Source organism: Homalodisca vitripennis, chromosome X (assembly GCF_021130785.1).
Source record: "Homalodisca vitripennis isolate AUS2020 chromosome X, UT_GWSS_2.1, whole genome shotgun sequence".
Lineage (NCBI taxonomy): Eukaryota > Metazoa > Arthropoda > Insecta > Hemiptera > Cicadellidae > Homalodisca > Homalodisca vitripennis.
Genome location: NC_060215.1, coordinates 159,803,537 through 159,825,985, shown reverse-complemented (window position 1 = coordinate 159,825,985; position 22,449 = coordinate 159,803,537). Strand labels below are relative to the sequence as shown.

General features: G+C 32.6%; 1 pseudogene; it reads left to right on the top strand.

Moving 5' to 3' along the window:
- Nucleotides 1–19,463, top strand: part of LOC124369709 — a 35,158-nt pseudogene extending 15,695 nt beyond the window's left edge.
- Nucleotides 19,464–22,449: the final 2,986 nt, after the last annotated feature.

Below are 22,449 nucleotides of genomic sequence, written 5' to 3'. Positions count from 1 at the left end.
ATTGTAATAAATTTAAATTTCAATGAAGTGAACAAGAGGCAGTGAATAACACTGCTGTGTTGGTAAACCTTTTCTTATTGTTTCCAGCTTTGTTCTCATTCTCACACATGGAGTTCAAGGCCGATCGAGAGAGAACGGCTGAGGATGACCCTTCACTTGCAGAAATGACAAGGACCGCACTTTCTGTACTCATAAAGAACCCCAGAGGATTGTTTCTGTTCGTGGAAAGTAAGTAGGAATATTGTACGGAAATATAGTTAGTTAAACACAGACTTTGTTTTAGTTTAACCTTAAAAAGTAAAAAATGCCAATAGCTAGAAATATTTGTGCGGTAAAAATACTAAATTTTAAATACGGATTAGCGACAGCACTTACTAATTTTGAATAATGTATGATATTTGTAGTTAATTTTGTCAGGTTACAAAATGTGCATTTACCCCCATTTAGAGTGTCTAATCTTCATTATTAAGATTAATAAGAAGGAACAACACACGTGAACCAAAGCGAACCAAATACAACTAATAAAACCCTTCTTCGTAATTGGCAAACTAGTAAGCTGAACAATAAAAGAAGCCGTAGGGCTGACAGTTGTCATCAGTGACAGATTCACAAATTCCCACTCAAAACAATTATAAGTTTGAAACGTATCCTCGCGATTTTTGAATATTCATTTAATCATAGATAATAATCGTAATCATATAATATGCTACGTTACATTAATAGACTTATTGGATGTTCTATGATAAGGTCGAGACAGCGATAGCGGTACACCTACATCACTCATAAATTGTGAGGATGATAGCGGTACAATTACTGTATAAAGGTACCAACATTCTAAAACGCTCTAAAATTAAATTATTCCTACAGAGCCATACAATTCATGGGTCAGATTCCGTTATACGCCCCCAACGCTTAAACTTTTTTCAATGAAATTAGAACGTTACAAAACGATGTAGTTGAGTGTCAGAACTAACATTATGCCCCCAACCCTAATGTTACATTTACGGATGATTATAACGAGTTACAATTAGTTACTAGCTAAGGAAAAAGGGTACTTACGTATTATATAGACCACAACCCTACAATTCTCCTAACACAAAAATTCAACAAAAACGAACGTAAAAAAACTAAACTCTTTATTAAAATTAACAAAAAACAAACAAAACTTGTTTTATTCTTGATCACACTCCGCCACCCAAAATTCGAGTGTCTCCGGCCATCATTAGTTGCTATCCCGCTCTGATTTCAACGAAAGAACATCCCTCGAGATAGTACTTATCAAGTAAAATATCAAATTGTATATGGGCTGATCAGAAATATAAATTGAACTGTAATGGGAAGGCAATTATGCACCGTGTAAAAAACTTAAATAATCATGAGATGCCGCGCGGCCTACCGTAATCGGGATTCTCGAGAAATATAAGATAACAGCAAAATCAATACCGACCGCAATACTTGGAAATGCTTGTTGATTGATGGAATGTTAGTTCTGTTACTCAACTACATCGTTTTATAACGTTCTAAGTTCATTGAAAAAGTTTAAGCGTTGGGGGCATATAACGGAATCTGACCAAGTCATGATAACATTTTATGAATATTTGCTTCTTTTAACAGAATAATTAGCATAATAGCAATATATTAAACCTTACAATTAAATTGCACTACATTGAAAAAAAATGTATTTACGGTTAATACAGGGTAGCGGTAATAAAGAGAATATTTCACTTTGCTCATCTCAGAATCCATGAATATCCCTGTTTGTCAATCAGAGAGGAGAAGACAAGAGAGTGACAAACGACAATCTCCAGTTTTCAGCACACGCAATCTCAGACAAACTTAGCTCAGAACCTTAACGGCTTCTTCTGATGGATGATAACGGCGCTGTCTAGGTCTAGTACGATAACGGGGCAATTTCTTTACATCCAAGCCCATCGCGTACTCTTTAGTTCATGGAATTACGCCGCGCTCCGCAATTGATTAATTTTATTCTGCAATTGCGTGACAAGTCCCATTTTAACCTGGATAGAGGTGATAAATGTAAATTCTGACATTATGAAGGAAACCGAATTACCTGGGCATTTTCCAAGATAGAAGAAATCACTCTAGATCTGCAATAATGTATGCACTTTTGTGCATTAATATAAGCATCGTTTTCGTCAAATATATACACGACATTTCTTAAAAAATGAGGTTTCGCTCCTATCTAGGGTTATCCAAGTTATTCTGTTCCGACTACGGCTCCTGTCGTCAAGATCGGATATGACGAGTTTTGCTCTACAAACTATTATTTTGTATAACTGGTAGAGTGTGTTTTTCTAGTTATGTTAATCAAAACTTTGATTAAATCACAATCGAGTTACATTATTTATCTGATTAGACTTATTCATTGACATTTGATGATGAGATATTCAGTTTAGGGTGAGTTTACTTTGGCCTCCACTGCGGAATATTTAAATTATAAACAAAGCCTTGTGTACCGAGTTCGTTAAAGTGAGGAGATGCTTATAGTCTCCATGCATAGTTTAAATTATTCTGTGCAATTATTCTTGTATGTAAATAAACGAAGACCTTCCTCTACAGCAGAAGCGTTTTCAGTAAGGTGTGATTCTAGAGTGTTACAGTTTATTGTGTTATATATCACGGGCATAAGCCAGAATATTTTTGTACGACTCCATTTTATTAATATTGGATGTCCTGAAAGTTCAAACTGAAGCTTAATTTGTGAACGGATGAGTGTTTCAAATTTTATTTGTATTTGTTGTGTATTGGATTTGTAGTTACAGCAATATTTTGGGCGAACATTTGCCATAATTCCTTGATATAATAAATCAGTAACAATAAGTTTCAATATCTGAAATACAATCTCTTGCTCAGGTGAACAACTAACCTGACAAATAATTACAATGTACTTTAAAATAAGCAAATTATTGCTGTTTATTTTCGTATCAATCGATCCTTTCTAGCTATTTAATTATTATGTAATGTAGGCTATTCAGTTTTATATTTGTATAAATGATAATAATGTTTTCTAATAGTAATAAAGCTTGCTTTCATCAAGAAAAATATCTACACGAAATGTTTCTTTTCCGTTACAAGGTATGTACACTTTATGTTATGTAGATATATTAGTGTTTTTCCGTCAATAAACACGGATATCTCTGTTTTTAAGGATACATCGTACATCAAAATAATGGGAATGGTTTGAACAAAGAATTTAAAGTAAGGAATGGCTTGACTTTAAAAACTTGTGTGTGTAGGAGTTAGGCATGTATAATTAACAAAACACTATAGGATTACTTATGATTTAAACTTGACGAACAACTTTGTTATATTTAGTCAATTAAATGATATTGGCATCAAATTAAATGATCTCACCAATAGCGCTGATAAAACCATTGATTAGGCTAGTACTGGTTTATTAGACGTTATAGACTACTCCTCTCCAGAAGAGATGACCTAATTCTATAGTACACAGAGGCGTCTTTGAGTTGTAACTTTGTTTATCATCTTAAGAAGCAATTTGTAGGGTGTGGACAAAAGTTGTTCATAACATCAAGATACAGGCTAAGCCTACTCTCAGATTATCAAAATTATGTTGATCTAACTCGTCTTAATTTCACAACCTTTTCTTCCGTTCTACATTAATGCAACGTGTTATAGGGATATATAGTAGAATATGGAAAATAACCTTGTCTACTGCCTATAACAATGAGCAAATTTAAAGTGTTATTAGTAGTGAGCCAAGTGTTTGTCCAGGTGGTAGGATTGATCACGCTCACCATTACAACAATTCATACCGAGCCCTGGAGGAGAACTTGGTGCTCGAGGATTCGCTGCTAGAAGTCCTGTCAGTCACGGACCCGCTGGAGACTCTTACAGTTGTCACTGACTGTCCACTCCGCTCGGCAACCCCATACTAGGTACAGATTGATACTGGCAGTTGTCTCTTTTTAGTGGATTCATTGAATGTGTTCTGTTGGTTTATCTTACATGAATCATGTGATATGTTTACACACTACATCGAGAGAGTACTCTCTCAAATCTTATAATATATATAGGAACTAATGATAACTTCAGAATATACTAAATTATTAAAATGGATAAAATAGATTTTAACAGAGATTAAACAGGTTTTAAATATCTTGGTGAGATGGGCTTTCAATGAATTCGAACGCTATACTGAATTGGGTATATAAACTTACTGAATTAAATCTCCAGAACATTCTTGGACTATATTTCCAGCAATTTGCAGTTATTCAATGTAATGCTATTTGTATCATCACCGCCTAATGTTTTATTTTGTAACATAAAGTATTATTTCGTGTAATGAAAGAGATCTAAATATAAAATGTAAGGAAATAATTCTTGCTTTAAATGTAATTTTTGTGAGGGTAAATGAGAACGCGAACCATGAAGTAGACAATTTTATTAGTTTATTTCTTAAATTATGCAATTTTTGAGATATTAATCAAAGTAATAAGTATTTCCATGATTAATTATTAAAATTCATTTCCATTAAACATCCAGATCTTCCTGGTAACTAATCAATTGAAAATGAATATTTGACTGCAGTGTCCAATCAAAACATAAAAAAGTGTTATGCGTGTACATTCCTGCGAGAATACGCTTTTTCATGTGATGTTGAGGTTAATTTTCAGTATTTGCAAAGATACTGCCTTCTAGTGAATTAATAGGCAATATAATCCCAGCTAACCTTGGACTGTTTCTTGAAAAATCTAAGTGCTATAACAGTACGAACGTAATGGCTGTCCACGTTTGAAAGTATAGCGTTGTGTTGCTTAACTACATAATATTTTCCAAATCAGGCGCTGACTGATGCCTGAAAAATCTAAGAGCTATAGCAGTACGAACGTAATGTCTGGCCATACATGAAAGTTGCTTGACTACACAATACCTACCTAACTAGGCGCTGACTGATTGCTGAAATATTTGAAAACTTTCGCTAGTTAACTGCTGGACATGGATAGGATTCTAGCCTTTACTTTCTTCATAAAACAGAGAGAATTGAGCGTAAACCGAACGCATTATTGAGATACCTTAAATGTATTTTTATCATGTTTAATCATAAATCTTAAACTTCTATCCCAACAATAACTTTTAGATTGCTTTTACAAACAATACATACGGTTATAGTAATATGAAATTCATCTACGTTAAATATATGAAAACTTCAATAGAACTAATCAGTTTTCTGCAGATACGACACCAAGTTGTCAGACATGGACGGCTTGCCCTACTCTACACTGCTGTATGGTAACGGTCCGGGCTACGCTTCTCCAAGATCGATCCCCGCCAACAACACCAATGTCAACTCCGTCCACGGGTCCGCTGCGCCACGGCAATGGGCGACCCACGCCGGTGAGGATGTCCCGGTCTACGCCCAGGGACCCCTGGCCAACCGACTCTTCAGCGGCACCCTGGACAAGAGCTTTATCCATCACGCGATCGCCTACATCGGCTGCCTGGGCGAGCACAGCAAGCGCTGCCAGGACTTCAACAACACTGCCGCCAAACAGGCGGTACAATACAGTCTTTCTTCCTATTAAATTTCATATCCTTGTTTGTCAGCAACCTCCAGCACGCTAATTCATATGTCTAATTTTAGTAAGTTTATATTATATAATAGCTGTTTCCCACGGCTTCGCACGCTTTTCGTAAGCTTTGCCTGTGTATGAGCACTTCTGGTTCAAGTGAATTATATTTCCAACACTGATGTAATAATGTCCTTGTTGCCATGATCATGAATATATGTCAAAAGTGTATCTTTATAGCTGTTGTACGCGTCCATGTATTTTACTATATTGAGTGGTAGACCACTTTAAGTTCAGCCATAAATTTATTTAATGACACCAAAAATTAGCGCCTTCTATTAGTTTTCCGCAATTTAATAACGGTATCGTTATTGCAGTTTTTATAATGCAGGTGTTCTGATAACTTTTATAATTTCCAGCGCCTGGTGGTGAGTTACATCAATAGGCATAGCATATAAACCTTGTGTGTTGAAAATACATACAAACTTTCATAATGACCGATCAAATATTTTCTGCCACAAACCTGACCTCAAAATGTTTACCCTATCTAAAATGGCGTCGTTTCTAATATTTCCTACAAGGTGAGACCATCAATACAATGAAGACGCCTTGGTATTTTTATGGTAGGTTTGTGATGGGAGGGAGAGGGTAGAAGTTGCTCTCCCGCACGTACAATATATGATGGGCGGTGAAGAGGGACAGTGGTTCAGTTCTATTCCTATTTGACTGGACAGAATTACGGCTTGTTTACAGAAAAGATACTCTAGAGTGAACTATGGCCGCGCTGTTTTCGCCGGCCTCGAATTGTAACATATAATTGTCTACTTGTATATATGGTATCTGCTACAGTGAACTATGGCCGCGCTGTTTTCGCCGGCCTCGAATTGTAACACAGGATTAATAGTCTACTTGTATATATGGTACCTGCTAGAGTGAACTATGGCCGTGCTGTTTTCGCCGCCTCGAATTGTAACATAGGATTGTCTACTTGTATATATGGTATCTACTACAGTGAACTATGGCCGCACTGTTTTCGCCGGTCTCGAATTGTAACACAGGATTGTCTACTTGTATATATGGTATCTGCTACAGTGAACTATTGCCACGCTGTTTTCGCCGGCCTCGAATTGTAACACAGGATTAATAGTTTACTTGTATATATGGTATCTGCTGCAGTGAACTATGGCCACGCTGTTTTCGCCGGCCTCGAATTGTAACACAGGATAAATAGTTTACTTGTATATATGGTATCTGCTACAGTGAACTATGGCCGCGCTGTCTTCGCCGACCTCTAATTGTATCACAGGATTAATAGTCTACTTGTATATATGGTATCTGCTACAGTGAACTATGGCCGCGCTGTTTTCACCGGCCTCGAATTGTAACACAGGATTAATAGTCTACTTGTATATATGGTATCTGCTACAGTGATTTATGGCCGCGCTGTTTTCACCGGCCTCGAATTGTAACACAGGATTAATAGTCTACTTGTATATATGGTATCTGCTAGAGTGAACTATGGCCGCGCTGTTTTCGCCGCCTCGAATTGTAACATAGGATTGTATACTTGTACATATGGTATCTACTACAGTGAACTATGGCCGCGCTGTTTTCACCGGCCTCGAATTGTAACACAGGATTAATAGTCTACTTGTATATATGGTATCTGCTACAGTGATTTATGGCCGCGCTGTTTTCACCGGCCTCGAATTGTAACACAGGATTAATAGTCTACTTGTATATATGGTATCTGCTAGAGTGAACTATGGCCGCGCTGTTTTCGCCGCCTCGAATTGTAACATAGGATTGTCTACTTGTACATATGGTATCTACTACAGTGAACTATGGCCGCGCTGTTTTCGCCGGTCTCGAATTGTAACACAGGATTGTCTACTTGCATATATGGTATCTGCTACAGTGAACTATGGCCACGCTGTTTTCGCCGGCCTCGAATTGTAACACAGGATTAATAGTCTACGTGTATATATGGTATCTGCTACAGTGAACTATGGCTGCGCTGTTTTCGCCGACCTCTAATTGTATCAAAGGATTAATAGTATATTTCTATATATGGTATCTGCTAGAGTGAACTATGGCCGCGCTGTTTTCGCTGCCTCGAATTGTAACATAGGATTGTCTACTTGTATATATGGTATCTGCTACAGTGAACTATGGCCGCTCTGTTTTCTCCGGCCTTGAATTGTAACACAGGATTGTCTACTTGTATATATGATATCTTCTGGAGTGAACTATGGCCGCGCTGTTTTCGCTGGCCTCGAATTGTAACACAGGATTAATAGTTACTTGTATATATGGTATCTGCTTTGATTCATATCAACACTGTTACAGTTCAAAAAATGATTAAATATTAATTTCTCAAGTGCCTACGTTTTTCATAGGTCGATTCGGAATACTTTACATAGCACTTCCAAGTGCTCCAAATGTTCAATATATTCTAAATCTACAAATGATAAAACAGCAGTCTGTAATAAGAAATAGTTTTTTAGTTTTGATGAAAATCCTAATTATCACTTAGCGGACTCTCTAAGTAATTACAAAATTTCTATATTTTAGTTTTTGTAGCTATCCAGTTGTTTTGGTTAAACAATCATTTCTATACTTCAATCAATAGATAAAGAATTTAAAACGATTATTTGGTTCGATAAAGGAAAACTTAAAAACACGGACCTGGTTATAGACCTAATGCAGTCTATTTTTTAAGGAAAGGCCGATCCCCTTTTAGACTTATTCTGCCCGCTCTCGTCGCTGACATTGTTTCCAGAAGTTAAACTTTCAGTAAGGCTGCATTCCTGTTTACATTTCCAACCTTACTGACAGTGTAGTTAGGAAAGCAATTCTACTCTCGACAAGCAGTGACGATAAATGATTTATTGCAAATTGAGTTTGGCGGTGAGGAATAAAAAGCTTTGATGAGGCTATTCTTGTCTCTCTTCCGCTTGTTTCAGAGATAAATTTGACACTCCGACTTCATGGCCTCAAAAAACTGCTCTTCAAACGTAAATCCTCGTCTAGTAAATGCACTAGACTATTAGGTATATTTTAGTGAGTATTAGTTATCTCAGGAATGTTTAGAATGATAGTGAAACGAAATATCTGCACAAAATGTTAAACAAATAAATATCCCCTATTTGGTGATAGAATGTTTGTGAATACCTTTAAACTCACTAGTAAAACTAACATTTATTTCATCAGAATACCTGGAAGAGAGATGGGAAATTTTGAACGTAACAATTTACAATGTATCGTTCGTTCGATATTATGTGGCGGCGCGGCCTCGGTATGTAACGTATGCTGGAACTCCACGGCCATTTTAGATACTTTATTTGTGTTGGTGAAACACGACGTACTCGTTTCATCTATCTCATAGTTAGTATTTGTCCTGTGTATGACGAGTCTACGTTTCATGCATCTCATAGTATTTACACTGTGTATGACGAGTCCACGTATCATTCATCTCATAGTTGGTATTTAACCTGTGTATGACGAGTCCACGTTTCATCCATCTCATAGTTGGTATTTACCCTGTGTATGACGAGTCCACGTTTCATCCATCTCATAGTTAGTATTTACACTGTGTATGACGAGTCTACGTTTCATCCATCTCATAGTTGATATTTACACTGTGTATGACGAGTCTACGTTTCATCTATCTCGTATTTAGTATTTAACCTGTGTATGACGAGTCCACGTTTCATCCATCTTATAGTTAGTATTTACCCTGTGTATGACGAGTCCACGTTTCTCTTCGTCACAGAGACACAAAGAAAGATAAAATTCATATAACAAATATCGATGTGTTAATAATACCACAGTGTGAAATAATAACAATTGTGCAAGCATGCAAACATTACAGATTAGCCAGTAATCCAAAACATTGTCAAATCTAACAACGTATATATTGTAATATATCTTGTATTGACGTTTTATTAGTTTTAACACTGCCATCCTATTTAATAAATTATACATTACATCAAACTATATTTTCGAAAACTGTTCAAAATTTTAAATTTCAAAAACCTTAAGATTAAAGATATTAGATTATATCAAAATAGTTTTAAACGTAAAGATACCAATTCAACCTATTAATAAAGTTGGTGTATTTTTCTGCTTTCTACACGTGCCATCAAATGTGTTGTACCCCCAATGTTATCTTGAAATTGATGAAATGTCGACTTATATCTTGATAGTGGATGACGAAGAGTTATAAGCCACGGTTGTTCGTATCCTTGATTTTTCCTGAGCCTAGTTACAGAGTGGATATTGGTAAATGAGTTGTTCTGTTGATTGAAGAAAGAATTAACGGAAGCAGTTTGAGAAAGTTTTGTTACCAAGTATAAAATAGCGAGTATGCTAATCATCCTGTAATAATTATATGAATATGTAACTAGAAAGTGTTGATTTAAGAAGCGTAGCCCTTATAAAACATGCAATGACCTAATTATTAATTTGCTGTTAGATATAATAATTTCTCATGTTTAGGGCAAATGTGTAACGTAAAACATTAGACCTTATATATATATATATATATATATATATATATATATATATATATATATATATATATATATATATATATATATATATAAAACTAATAATATTTTCATGTCTAAATGGTAGGTTCAATAATCTCACCATGTTCAGGCCAGTAAAAGTGGTATATTAAGTATAATTAACTCGTTTAAGCCATAATATCATGGAATGTGACATTTAAATATGAAACAAATAAGAACGATTTTGTATTGTGAATAAATTATTATCGTCTGCTATATTTTCGTTGTCAGAATATTAATAATATTAAATTTGACAAAAGTTATTACTAAAATTCGTTTGAATAACGTGTTTCGATTGTGTAACATAAGCTTTCGGTAACACCGGGATGAATAGTAATAATTCCTGATTATTGATAATTATATATGCATTACTTGAGCCTAGTTCGGAGCATAACATATGGAATGAAACATGAGTTTGACAAAGTTGACGTCAAAACAGATAGATGGACGAGTAAAGATTTATTGTCAAATTGACATTGGCCTGTTTGTGAAATTCAAAAATAATTAAGATTATATATATATATATCAGAATGAAATTGTAATTTATAATGCAATTAACAAAGCTCTTAAAAGCTCTTAAAATTCTGTTTGTGTTACATTAGTCAAAGCCTTATTCGTTAAATTACAGTATAGTTTTACTGTACTTACGAAAAGTATGTCAAAATATGTTCTATACAAAGTCACGTGCGTAGGCCTTGAATTAACATACAGTTATAGGTCGTAAAATAATACCAACTCTGTATATTTGTAATATATAAATTAATAAGAAAAACTCTACACAAATGACGGTGTAGAATTTGCATTAAGCACAAAGGTGGTGGTTTTAAAATGTTTATGTCATTTTGACCAACAAAAAATGTCAACAGCAACGTTTAATTGAATGATTAAAAATTCTTTTCCCAGTAAAATTAATATTTTCAGCTCTATGTTTTGGGTGTGATTGAGATTGTGATTTATTTTTAGAGGAAATAGCAAATGTATATATTTCTTAAATTATATACTTTTCATTTGCCTTCAAGGATTTTAAAATCGTTGTGGATTTCACGTTTTATAAGGGTGAATGATTTTTAAAAACACTATGGATTGATTTATGGTGACGAATGTAGATACGTTAGGTACATTTTCCAGTCAGTTAGTTTCAAAAAGAAAATTAAGGAATTATCTCAACTATTTACTTAGCTATAGCCAAGAACGTTATAAAGTCAAGCGTTTAGTGAAATATGTAACGAAAAATTAAAAATCTGATAAAATATTTCAGGTTCTTTAAGTATTGTTAGGGGTGTTCTACGTATGGGCTTTTGCTTGACACTAATTTTTGGGACAACTTACATTATAAACCAATGTATTGATTAAAACATTATGCGCACAATAACACTCGCCCGATATATTTGATAGTAAATATTTATGATTTAGATTATCTGTCTAGTGTATAGTTAGATATAATTCCACCTCGCGCTGAGTCGACAAGCAGCCTATTATAAATAATGTTTATACTTGCTCCCTCTGGACTCATGTATGACTTTTCTGCAGGACTGTATGATTATACTATAGCAAAGTTAACAAAACTTATATCTTGAAACTATATAGACAAGATACGTATTCTTGTGATTTAAAAGAACATTATCTAGATGTTACAATAACAGGATGTGCATTTTGGTTAATCAAAGAATACTTTTATACAGAAAATCTCTGCAATATGAAACTACTCACTACTGCCTCTGAAGATTAAAGAATACATAAAGTAAGTGTGTGCACCAAGGATAAGCTTGAGTTTTATAGAAAAGAAATGGATAATCCATGTTTATAAAGCAGAACAAATAAAGTAAGTGTGCACCAAGGATAAGCTTAAGTTATTGGCAGATGAAATGTATAATCTATTTTTGAATGCAGAACACGTACCCAGTGAGTGTTTGCAGGTTTAATTTTCAGAGAGATTAAATAAATAATCCCTCTGTAGAATTCAGACCACATACAGTGAGTGTATGCACTAAGGGTAAGTTTGAGGAAGGATAAGCAGAATTATTTGCGTAGTGAAATAAGCTTTATCTCATTATTTAATTCTTAGTATAATTATAATTCTGTTTGTATTTCTAATGTTGAGTGGAGTGATAAACCTTATCTATCTCTGGAAACGATTTTGAACATGGATATCTAATTTTAAACTTGAGTCAAGTTTACATATTCAAACACATAATTAACTATCCAAAAAGCAAAGTGTTAGTCTTTTGTTAAGGTAAATGTTAAAAAAAATCTTTTAACTGAGTGTCAAATTAATTTCATTATGTGTCTTTATCTTAGTATACATTTAATTTCTTCTCTTCACATTTATGGCCACGCAATTGATTAAGTCATCAAAACTTATTTTAAGGTCCAAATATGATTTACTGATTTCACAAAAATACCGACATACAATGATAGTTGAAACCGCGAGTACTTGAGCTTGAACTAAATAATTTGTAATATAAAATACACGGTTTTAAATTAACTTTATCAGTTGTGTCCATGGCGTTTGTGCGAGGATCTTGTTAATAAGACATGGGTGAGTGTTGTTACGGTAAGTGGTGGATGGTACAGACAGATAAACGGGTTCTAATTGTGAGATAATTCTAACTCGGACATAGAGACAGACCGCATATTAACGGCGTTTCCGATCAAATCAGAAATGTAGGTAAAGTCTACGGATTAAAAACACTTCATAATATAACAATAAATAGCACTTTGCCGCAGTAATGGTGTTACTGGGGGTAGCACGATCCAAGTTGTCGTATTACTTTAGGTCTGGTTTAGGGATAATGTCCTCGTAGATTTAAATCCTGTCACCGTGACACTGTAAACCTCGTTCTGTATTGACTCTAACCCCTATTCTCTTTGATAAGATCTTTGCACTAGTCAATATACGTTCTTACGTATGGACTTGTAAAGAACAAAAATACATATTTTAATACATACAAAATATAAATATGTATAACAACCGATTTTATTATATGCTAAAATAAAAGTTATAAAAAATGCTACTGCCTGAAAGTGGTAAAAGGGGTTAAAGAATAGCTAACATATTTATTGATAAATGAAGCTTATACTTTGATTCAAACACTTGAATCTTTAATATGATACTTCGAGATGACAGTCAGATATAAAATCTAGCGTTTCTGGCTATGGAAGAAGTGGTTTTAATTAATTAACGAATAAAACATTATTTACAATATGCCAAATACCAATTATCACAAATTATAACAATAATATTTTCTCCAGTTTGTTCTCCAATTTTCATATTGCATAGCTAAAGATTTCAGGCTGTGTTGTACTGGATACTAATATATACTAGATATATATATATATATATATATATATATATATATATATATATATAATGGTTTGATGATTATTTTTACTTGAAATGATGTTATAATAGGTTCAAAAACTTCATTGTTTTGATAACTAAAATATATAAATATTTATTTTTAAAACTTTGTTTCATGGCACTTACTTAGAAACTACAACTTGAACAATATTGAATAGTCATTCTCAATCCTATCATATCATTTAAAAAATATGGACTGAAACTGTACCATAAATTATTATATTTTTAGAACTACATATATGGTAGATTATATGATAATTCTAAAGCAAGGTGTTACCCATCGTGCTAATAATAGCGAAGATAAAACCATTCCTTGTCAGACCTTTCAACGGCTGTTATATTAACACCTTGAAAGAAAATAAATACAAAAAATATTTGGAATAAATCTTTTTATGGTACTAAAATAAAATTCATTCTTGGTTTGTGCAGTTAAATACTGTAGATAAGGTTTTGTAAGAGAGCGAATAACCGACATCTAGATAACAGTTCGTTCATTGATGTGAGTTTATGAACTTGTGGGAGGAAACTTCGTTCAATTTAAATAGTCATGAAATCAAGATATTAATGGTATTCACAAACTCTTTTTAAAAAAAACCACCTCTCTTATAAAATAAAATCATTTATCTTGCTACTTTTTTAAAAGCACAACTACGAGGCATATCCAGAAAGTAATTGTACATAGACTCTCACGGCCTGAAGGATTTCTTACATGTTGGCCACACTGCCATTTAGTCTTTCTGCTCTTCTCAAAGAGACAACGAGGTCATTACGTTGAAAACTTTTGATGAGACAATATGTTTCTAGAAATATCAGTCCAAACATACTCCAAGAGAGAAATACTCGGCGTCATCCTGAAACTCATTTGGAAGGGAAAAACTTGGTTTTATAATCAGGTAAATCTGCATAAGGTAAAAAGCTATGAATTGTACGTGACCTCGCGAGTTTACAAAAGGTCGTTGAGAGGAAGACCTTCAATAGTGTTTGAAATTCTGGAAAGAATTTAGAATGCGCTCAGTAAAGATCACATATTGACTGTGGATGACATTTCTGCGATATTCCCGCATATATCCAGATCTCTGCTACTCGAAACTATCACAGACACAGTATATCGGACAATTTCCCCGAGGTGGCTCCAAAACAGTTGACTGATCTACACAATTTATTTCAATCAAGTAGAGTCCGGTGAAGAGTTTTTGGGACGCTAAAACCCAAATATATACTCCGCTCCATCGTTTTGAATTATACAGTATTTGCCTATTAAAAATTACACCCAGAGTTTTTTTCTTACAAACGAGATAACAAATGAAATCAGGTATCTCGCACTTAGCGGTAGAGTGGATTGAAATGTTTAACAAAACGTAATTTCTTATTAACAGTTTTTAAAGTTCTAACCACGAACTGGTTTGGCGGAGAAGATGAATCAGGCCCGACTGCAGTGTAGGCAACATGTTACAAATAATTCCTTCCTACCGTGAGAGCCTTAGGACACATATGCCTCGTAAATATAATCCATACATTGAAAAAACATTTAACTTCCCATTCTTGGATATTGTTTTAAAGTTTATTATATATGTAGTACAAAACCTATTATATTTACTGATAATATTACAGGATAATCATATTTGATACAATTTATACCGTATTAGTAAGTACTGTAAACGTACTGATATTCTCATACAACAATAAAATTATTTATTATAAATGTAAATATCTCATTCAATCCTTTACAGATTTTAACAAATACAGTATCTTTCGTGTCCATTTAAATTGCCCATGTTATTATGTATGAGTTTAAAACCTCCAGTTTCTGTTGTTTTGGATGTTGAAAGTTGAAAACTGTGACCATTCTGAGACTGTACGTAGTATAATTAGTTATTTAAGTTCATAAAAGAATACTCTCAATGCTTTGTTTAATCCCTTAATAATTTTGTATAGACGTGACATAATAACCCTTTATCAGCCATGTAGAAAGTTTTTATTGAATGATTTTTATGAAATTTGTATACAATAACTTAAAATTATGAAGCCTAGTAAAATTATGAATAATATAGTTCATAAGAGATAATCAGCCTTTTTTAATTTCTTTTAAAAATATCCACACAAAATATAAAGTTTCGACTATCAAGTTTATGTCACAAAATATACAGTATATATAGAATACGTACGTGCATGGTTTATAAAAAAATTTGTGCTCACAAATGAGGAAATGATAAAATAATTTTCTTTTCGAGGTTAGCACAGTTTATTCAGCATTTTTGATCTTAGTACACTAGCAAAATTACACAAACCACATTATTTTATTTTGCTATAGGAACTGTTATAAAATGTTCAAGAAGTTATATAAGAAGTTACTTTTTGAGAATCCACTTGTGCTAGAATGTGACACAAAACTTTTCACCCTTTGTTTAGCTATCATTGAGTTATTAAATAACATCTTCAAACGATCCACATGTATAACCTACGTGTATAAAAAACGAAAACTCTAGATAAAATGGTTTTAATTTAAAAAGGATTGGTCTTTTTTACTGGAATTAAATTATTAAAACAGGCAGGTAAATGCTGGATAATCACTTCTACTTATACGCAAACAGCGTTTTTGAGATTTTTGTGAATAATATATTTTTGACTGTTTTTAAACACCTTACGGTATATCGCATTATATAACTACAGATTTTCATGTTTAAAAATAACTTCTAACTTAAAAACAGTTTGTCTATAGATTTACCTTTGGATAAGCAATATAATTAATACTAACATAGATGTATGCGTACGGGTTTAATTCTACTTAAAACGTAGTTAACAGGATTCTAAGGAGGGAGTCATGGTATGTGATATTGACAAAGACATGAAATTATATTCGTTTCTTTGTTTCAGTGAGTTTTCATTTTGGCAGGTTTTAAAAATTGAATGTCTAATATAAGAACCAACCAGAATCACAGTTAAATCCATTTCCTGCATGGACCATGTTTTTACAAAGATAAACAAAGATATGACGGAGGTGGAAGTGAGTGTTATTGATACAAACATAACAGGCCATCGGATGGTTATCTTAATTGTGTGTGTGTGCGCTAGCTAACGGACAGACAGACAGACACGACACCTGCTAGCTCTGATCTCCTTATCGTATTGATTACCCTCCTTAACGTACTGATTACCCTCCTTATCGTATTGATTACGTCAAACTGCAAACATCTCTTGATAGCGTGGATTGGAAAGATGTCTATATTGCCAATAACACGTCCTCTGCATTTTATACTTTTCTCAGTAAATTTTAGTCAATTATTAGTGAATGTAAAGTAGATAAACATAATTCTGAGCAACATTTGGTCAAAATTAAACTGTGGTTGAATAATTATATATATGTGGGAAAATAATAAGTAAAAACGAGCTTTTGAAGAAAGTAAAGGTCACTCAAATAATGGTAAATTAGCCCTTTGAGTGCCACAGCGTCGCTAATTTTGACGGTACGAAAAGTGCATAAAGTGCCAGCGTCGCCAATTTTGACGTTTCGTATTTCGATAATATTTTATATAGTACAAGATTATTTTGGCCAAATAATCAGACAGCTGTATTCAATAGGATCTGAACTATCAATAAATATGAGTTTTATGTTGTTTCTCTACTATTTTATCTGTGAAACGTATGTTGTTTGGGTGTTTTATCAAGAAGCCACTATTTTTGGACGAGTTTTCCTTATCGGGGACAAAATAAATTACAGTATTAAAAACAACTGACTTTATTTAATCTGTTTTGGAATTTACAAGTTATTACGACAATCAATTAAATCAAAAACTATAAGAACAACGTTTTATTATTCGAAAATGTCAGGTCATTCGTGTGTCTATTTGGAGACGATTGGAGATAGGAAGTATGACTCTTTGAGTATTTTTAGATTCATTATGGAAGAAGGAACGTATAACGAAGTTTATTTTGATCTCTGATAAGGAAAACTCGTCCAAAGATAGTGGGCTGTGATAAGTACCTGTACGATGATTCTGTCTTCTAGTCACGCGACGTAGCGGACGGTAGCGGACGAGTACCGTGTTGCGTAACGGCATTTCTTGTTGTTTATGTGCCGATAACCAAGCATTTGAGTAAATACAAAATAAAATATTAACTTATACAGTATTTTACTGTATTTCTTTACAAAATTAATGTATGATTTGAGTTGTGTTAAAGCGAAAAACGTGAATTTTCAGTAAATATTATCAGAGTTATTGTTTAGTAAATGTAAACTTTTATGTAAATATGTTAGCAAGTATTTGTTTCTAAATTTACTAATCATATTTATTTGTGTTATATTAATGTTTTATTAGATTTATTGGGAAAACTACATCATTACTAAGTAATTTCTAAACTCTGACAAATGAAGTACAGTTTATAAAATGTCGGTACCGGGCAGCATTTTGTTAATACATATAATGCCCTGTTTTTCAAATTCTAGAATAAGATATTACACATGGGTTTTATTTAGAATTATATGGCCTTTATCATGGTATAAAGAAAAAAAAATCTTAAAAATACCGTATACACACAAATTAGGTCGAAACTTAACTTTTTACACAAAAGTAAAAAACTTTTTTTATAAATACTGAATTTTTTATATTTTTATAGATCAAATTTTATTTGTAACGATTTGTATCACATTTTGAATTTAATAAGAAAAAAAACAACAACAAAATGATAGAAATCTGTTTGGTAGTTATTTTACAACAGCTTTTTTCCCAAAAGCTTACAAATATGCGGAAAATACCCGTGGCACTCAAAGGGTTAGGTACGCATTAAAAAGAAATTTGGAGTAAACTTCAGATTGAAATAAAAATCTAAAAATAAATCATGGTATTAAAATTGTATTTGCGGCTAAGAAATAAGTATTGAAGGTGGATTGGTAAAAAATAAAATATATCGATAAATATTCTGATCATAACTGGTAATGAAGTTAAGGATACCAAAACTATTTGTTGTGAGTTTAATAAGGTTTTATTTTATATAATAAATACATTAGCTCTCAGGAATACAAAACCTACTAATCTGAATTCATGTCACTTTAGAATTACTTTAAAATAACCAGTTAACTCCAGGTTTTTTTTATTCAGTACTTGCTGAAGATTTGGGTACATTAATTAATTTGCTAAAAACGTTAACAATTTGTTCACAGTTAATAAAATTACAAATTTTAAAATTTGGCTTTTGCAAAAACACGTTATTATTAATCACCAAATTAATAAATGATTTATCTACATTAAAAAAAGATATTGTATTCTAAGCGTGCTGATTTTGCTGTAGTAACATGGCCACAATTACATTAATTAGAGGGAATTTTATATACTTGAATAAAAACTATTATTTATAACTAACATTTTAAGTATTAATATGTGTTGTGCAAAATTATTAATATTGCAAAAACAATCTCTACACAGACTTTGCCAAGCGTTATGTTTTAAAGCAAATATACATACTATATTAAGTGCTTGTAAACTTTGATGTAGTTTTAATTTTTTTTTATTACAATAAACTGTGATATTCATGTATAGATTAATTGCAGGAATAAGTTTAAAATAATTTTAAATGGATGCTGTCATTTCTCCTCAGTACCAAACACTTGGTGAATTTTATTCTAATTACATAACAGTAATACAACACTTTCTAAAGTTAAGACTAAGTTAGCATAACACCAACTATTCTATATGTGCTGAGGAACAGTTAAAAAATAATATTTAGCATTCTAGATTTAAGTAAGCTGGAAACAACATAGTTGTTTATTTCCCAGTTTGAATAATATAGAATGTGGAGACTAAAATTTACGTGTATGTTTTTCAGGAGGTTTGCGAGACTCCGGAAATAAACACAGTTACCGGAAAGACCCGAGGCGGCCGGATGTTGGCGAGTGGTGTGTTGAGTGATTCCGCTTACCAGGAAAAAGTTGCTATCCATAACTTGTTACTTCTTGTCCTCATCGTCATATCTGCGGTCACTTGATCTTGCTATGTTTGTCTAAAAACCTTTATTAATTTCATTGTATATATGTAAGCAATTAGAAAATACATTTTATTATAAGTAATTTAACCATATTAGTTTTATTTTCAAACCTTTACAATCAGAGACTGGCCTTCTGCATACTACTAAGATATTCCAAAATCAGATTTATTCTGATGGTATTTAGTTTCATTAACAAATAGGTGTAATTGACTTGGTATAAACACCCCTTTTTCTAAAACATTTAAACGTGTTACAGTAGCATGCTTTTTAAACGATGTAAGCCACGAAGTTAAAAATTAAGGTAGCTATTTTAATAAACTGTGATAGAGTGTTTGTTCATAAACTAATCATTTGGTTTCCAATAAGAAAAATCTGGTAAAATGTATTTTGGAATATGTTTTCTTTATTCTGGCAAACCTGGTAGGGAAACATTAAATTAGTGGGTATTATATTAACTGGCTTTAGATACTTTAATATAGAAATAAAGTACATGCTGTGAAATCATTGAGTAAAGAGGTGGGTACATGGACCATCACGTCATGTTCCATTCAAACTCTGATGGAAAATTTAACGTTAAATCAATATAATTTAGCGTCAAGTCACAGAGTTGGGAACATACCGTTTAAACATTTCACTGTATAATAGGGGACATGAATGGCATATCACTAAATTATGTTTTAGTTGTGAAATAACACAGTTCAAAAGAGTAAATAGACGGTGAGCACAAACGATTTATTCTTAAAACTGGCTTTTGGGAATTACTCTACTTCAACTGAAACATGGCTCTGAGAGAGTTCCTGAATTTCGACATTTTAATCGTATGTTACAATAATACAACACGTTTTGAGGACTGAAATATATCCTATTATTCAGGAGTCGAAAACTTAAAACACTTGCTTAAGCTAGTGCACATCAATATATGGCGATGTACAGTTGAGAGTAAAACTTAGTAGAGTAATTGTACGTCAAAAAATTCAAGCATACAAGTATACCCGAGAGTCAAAAAGATAAATAATCCATTCACCTGTATTTTACAGTTACTCTGCGAAAAATATGTTTTATGCTAACAAAAGACTTCCTTATATTTTACTGTAAATCATCCTGTACAGGGTTCAATGTAAGGACCCGTATATTTTATAAAACTCTGTAGATGCATGACAGTTTACAGAATTCTGGAACTGGTGCATCTTGTTTCCAATTGCTAAATATAAATCATTTAGTAATCCAAGATTCTAAATATGCGTCAAATTTTCCCTTTAATGTTTTGATAGAGGCATGTTTTGATTGAACATGAGTGGTATCAGAAAAATATTGAAACAGTCACTTACTAAAGATCATATAGAAAAGTAAGAAGAAATTACTTTGGGGTTAATAAATACATAACTGAAAAACTACATTAGAAATAAAACGATTAGTCTTCTATTGAAAGTTAATGCTGCGTTTTATTTAGTAACACTATCTTAATTGTGAAACCGTATGTGAAATAAAAACGAGTTTCAGCTAGGAAAGTTCTGGTTCTAACAAATAAGAAAGGGTTTGAATAAAAGTATTAAAAATACTATTATCATTTCAGACGGATATAATTCTGAAAAGTCTTGTGGGTTGAAAGAAATTTACATTAAGTCTAAAGGAAGAAACACAATAAACGATAATTTTAGTTTTCTTAAATGTCTGAGATGATATCAGAATTACATCACCTGTAATGACAATTGAAGTTGAAGTCACATTGATTACAGCGCGATTGAGAAATTGTCTTAAAGCCATTAAAACATCTGCATCTCCAGGTATTGTGCTTAAAGCCAAACTAATGGAGAAGGTGTTATTGTAACTAATAATAATTACTAGAACAAAGCTGGCAGTGATTGAAATTTTTACAAATTATTAGGCACTGTCCCTTTTTATCATGTGCTCTTTCTGAATGTTTTTCTGGCCCACTTGTGTTTTTAACGTTCAAATTTTAGCTGGTAACGTTTATTAACACTAGTGTTTTATAACCCATGTTTTACACTAATAATTAGTTCCTTGCTTGCGTTAAGAGTGTAATGTTTGGCCCCTATATATTTTCGTATGGTATTTAATGTTCCTAGATACATTTTCTCTACTGATGTTTAATTTCCTATATCTGCTCTTTTAATTTTATTAACCAACGTTTTACTTTTATATGTGAATGTATTCAATTAAACTATATTATAGTCAAAACTGTGTATGTACCTAACATTTTTCTTGAGCATTTTTAAATCACTATCAAAGTTCACAAAATGTGTCTATAGAAACATTAACCCTCTATAGGCGTGAGAAAACACAGCCATATTAGACGGCAGTTTATGTGACAGCCAGGTTTTCCTATTTTCACGAAATCTATCAAATTAATTATCTTTAAAGTAGATTATGGTCGACACAGTTAAGAGTTTTGAAAGACCACAAATGACAGATGCTATATGATTCCTCACGTCAAGTGCCATGAAGACATTTTCAATCAACCTAAAAATGACATATATTTTTAATAATTCTGTAAAATAAAATTTTAGATTTAATAAGATATTTAAATTCGAAATATATTTGATCAATCTAGCAAGAAAAACTTTCAGAAATGGATATGTCAATCTTACCTTTTTTAAACATAAATTTTATTTCGGAGAGTCCAAAAATGTTATGAAAAGGTCAAATATGAATGTAAAGTTCATTCCAATAGATAAATACTCTACAGTGAAGTGACCAGAAGAGATATAAGAATTCAATTCAAATCAATGGACGTTATTTCTTGAAGGTTATCAGAGCCCTGAAAAATAATTCCGGTTAATTAGGGAACAAAAACGTTGGGACAGAATCTTCTGTCAGATTGTCAACTAATCCTGTGCTAAATTGTCATTTATTGACAAATGTTTTAAAATATCATTACAAATTGTATTAAAACTGTAAGCAAAATCTAATCAACGTTCGAGGTTATGTATTTTATTATAAGTGAAGTTTTCAGTTTCGAATTCTC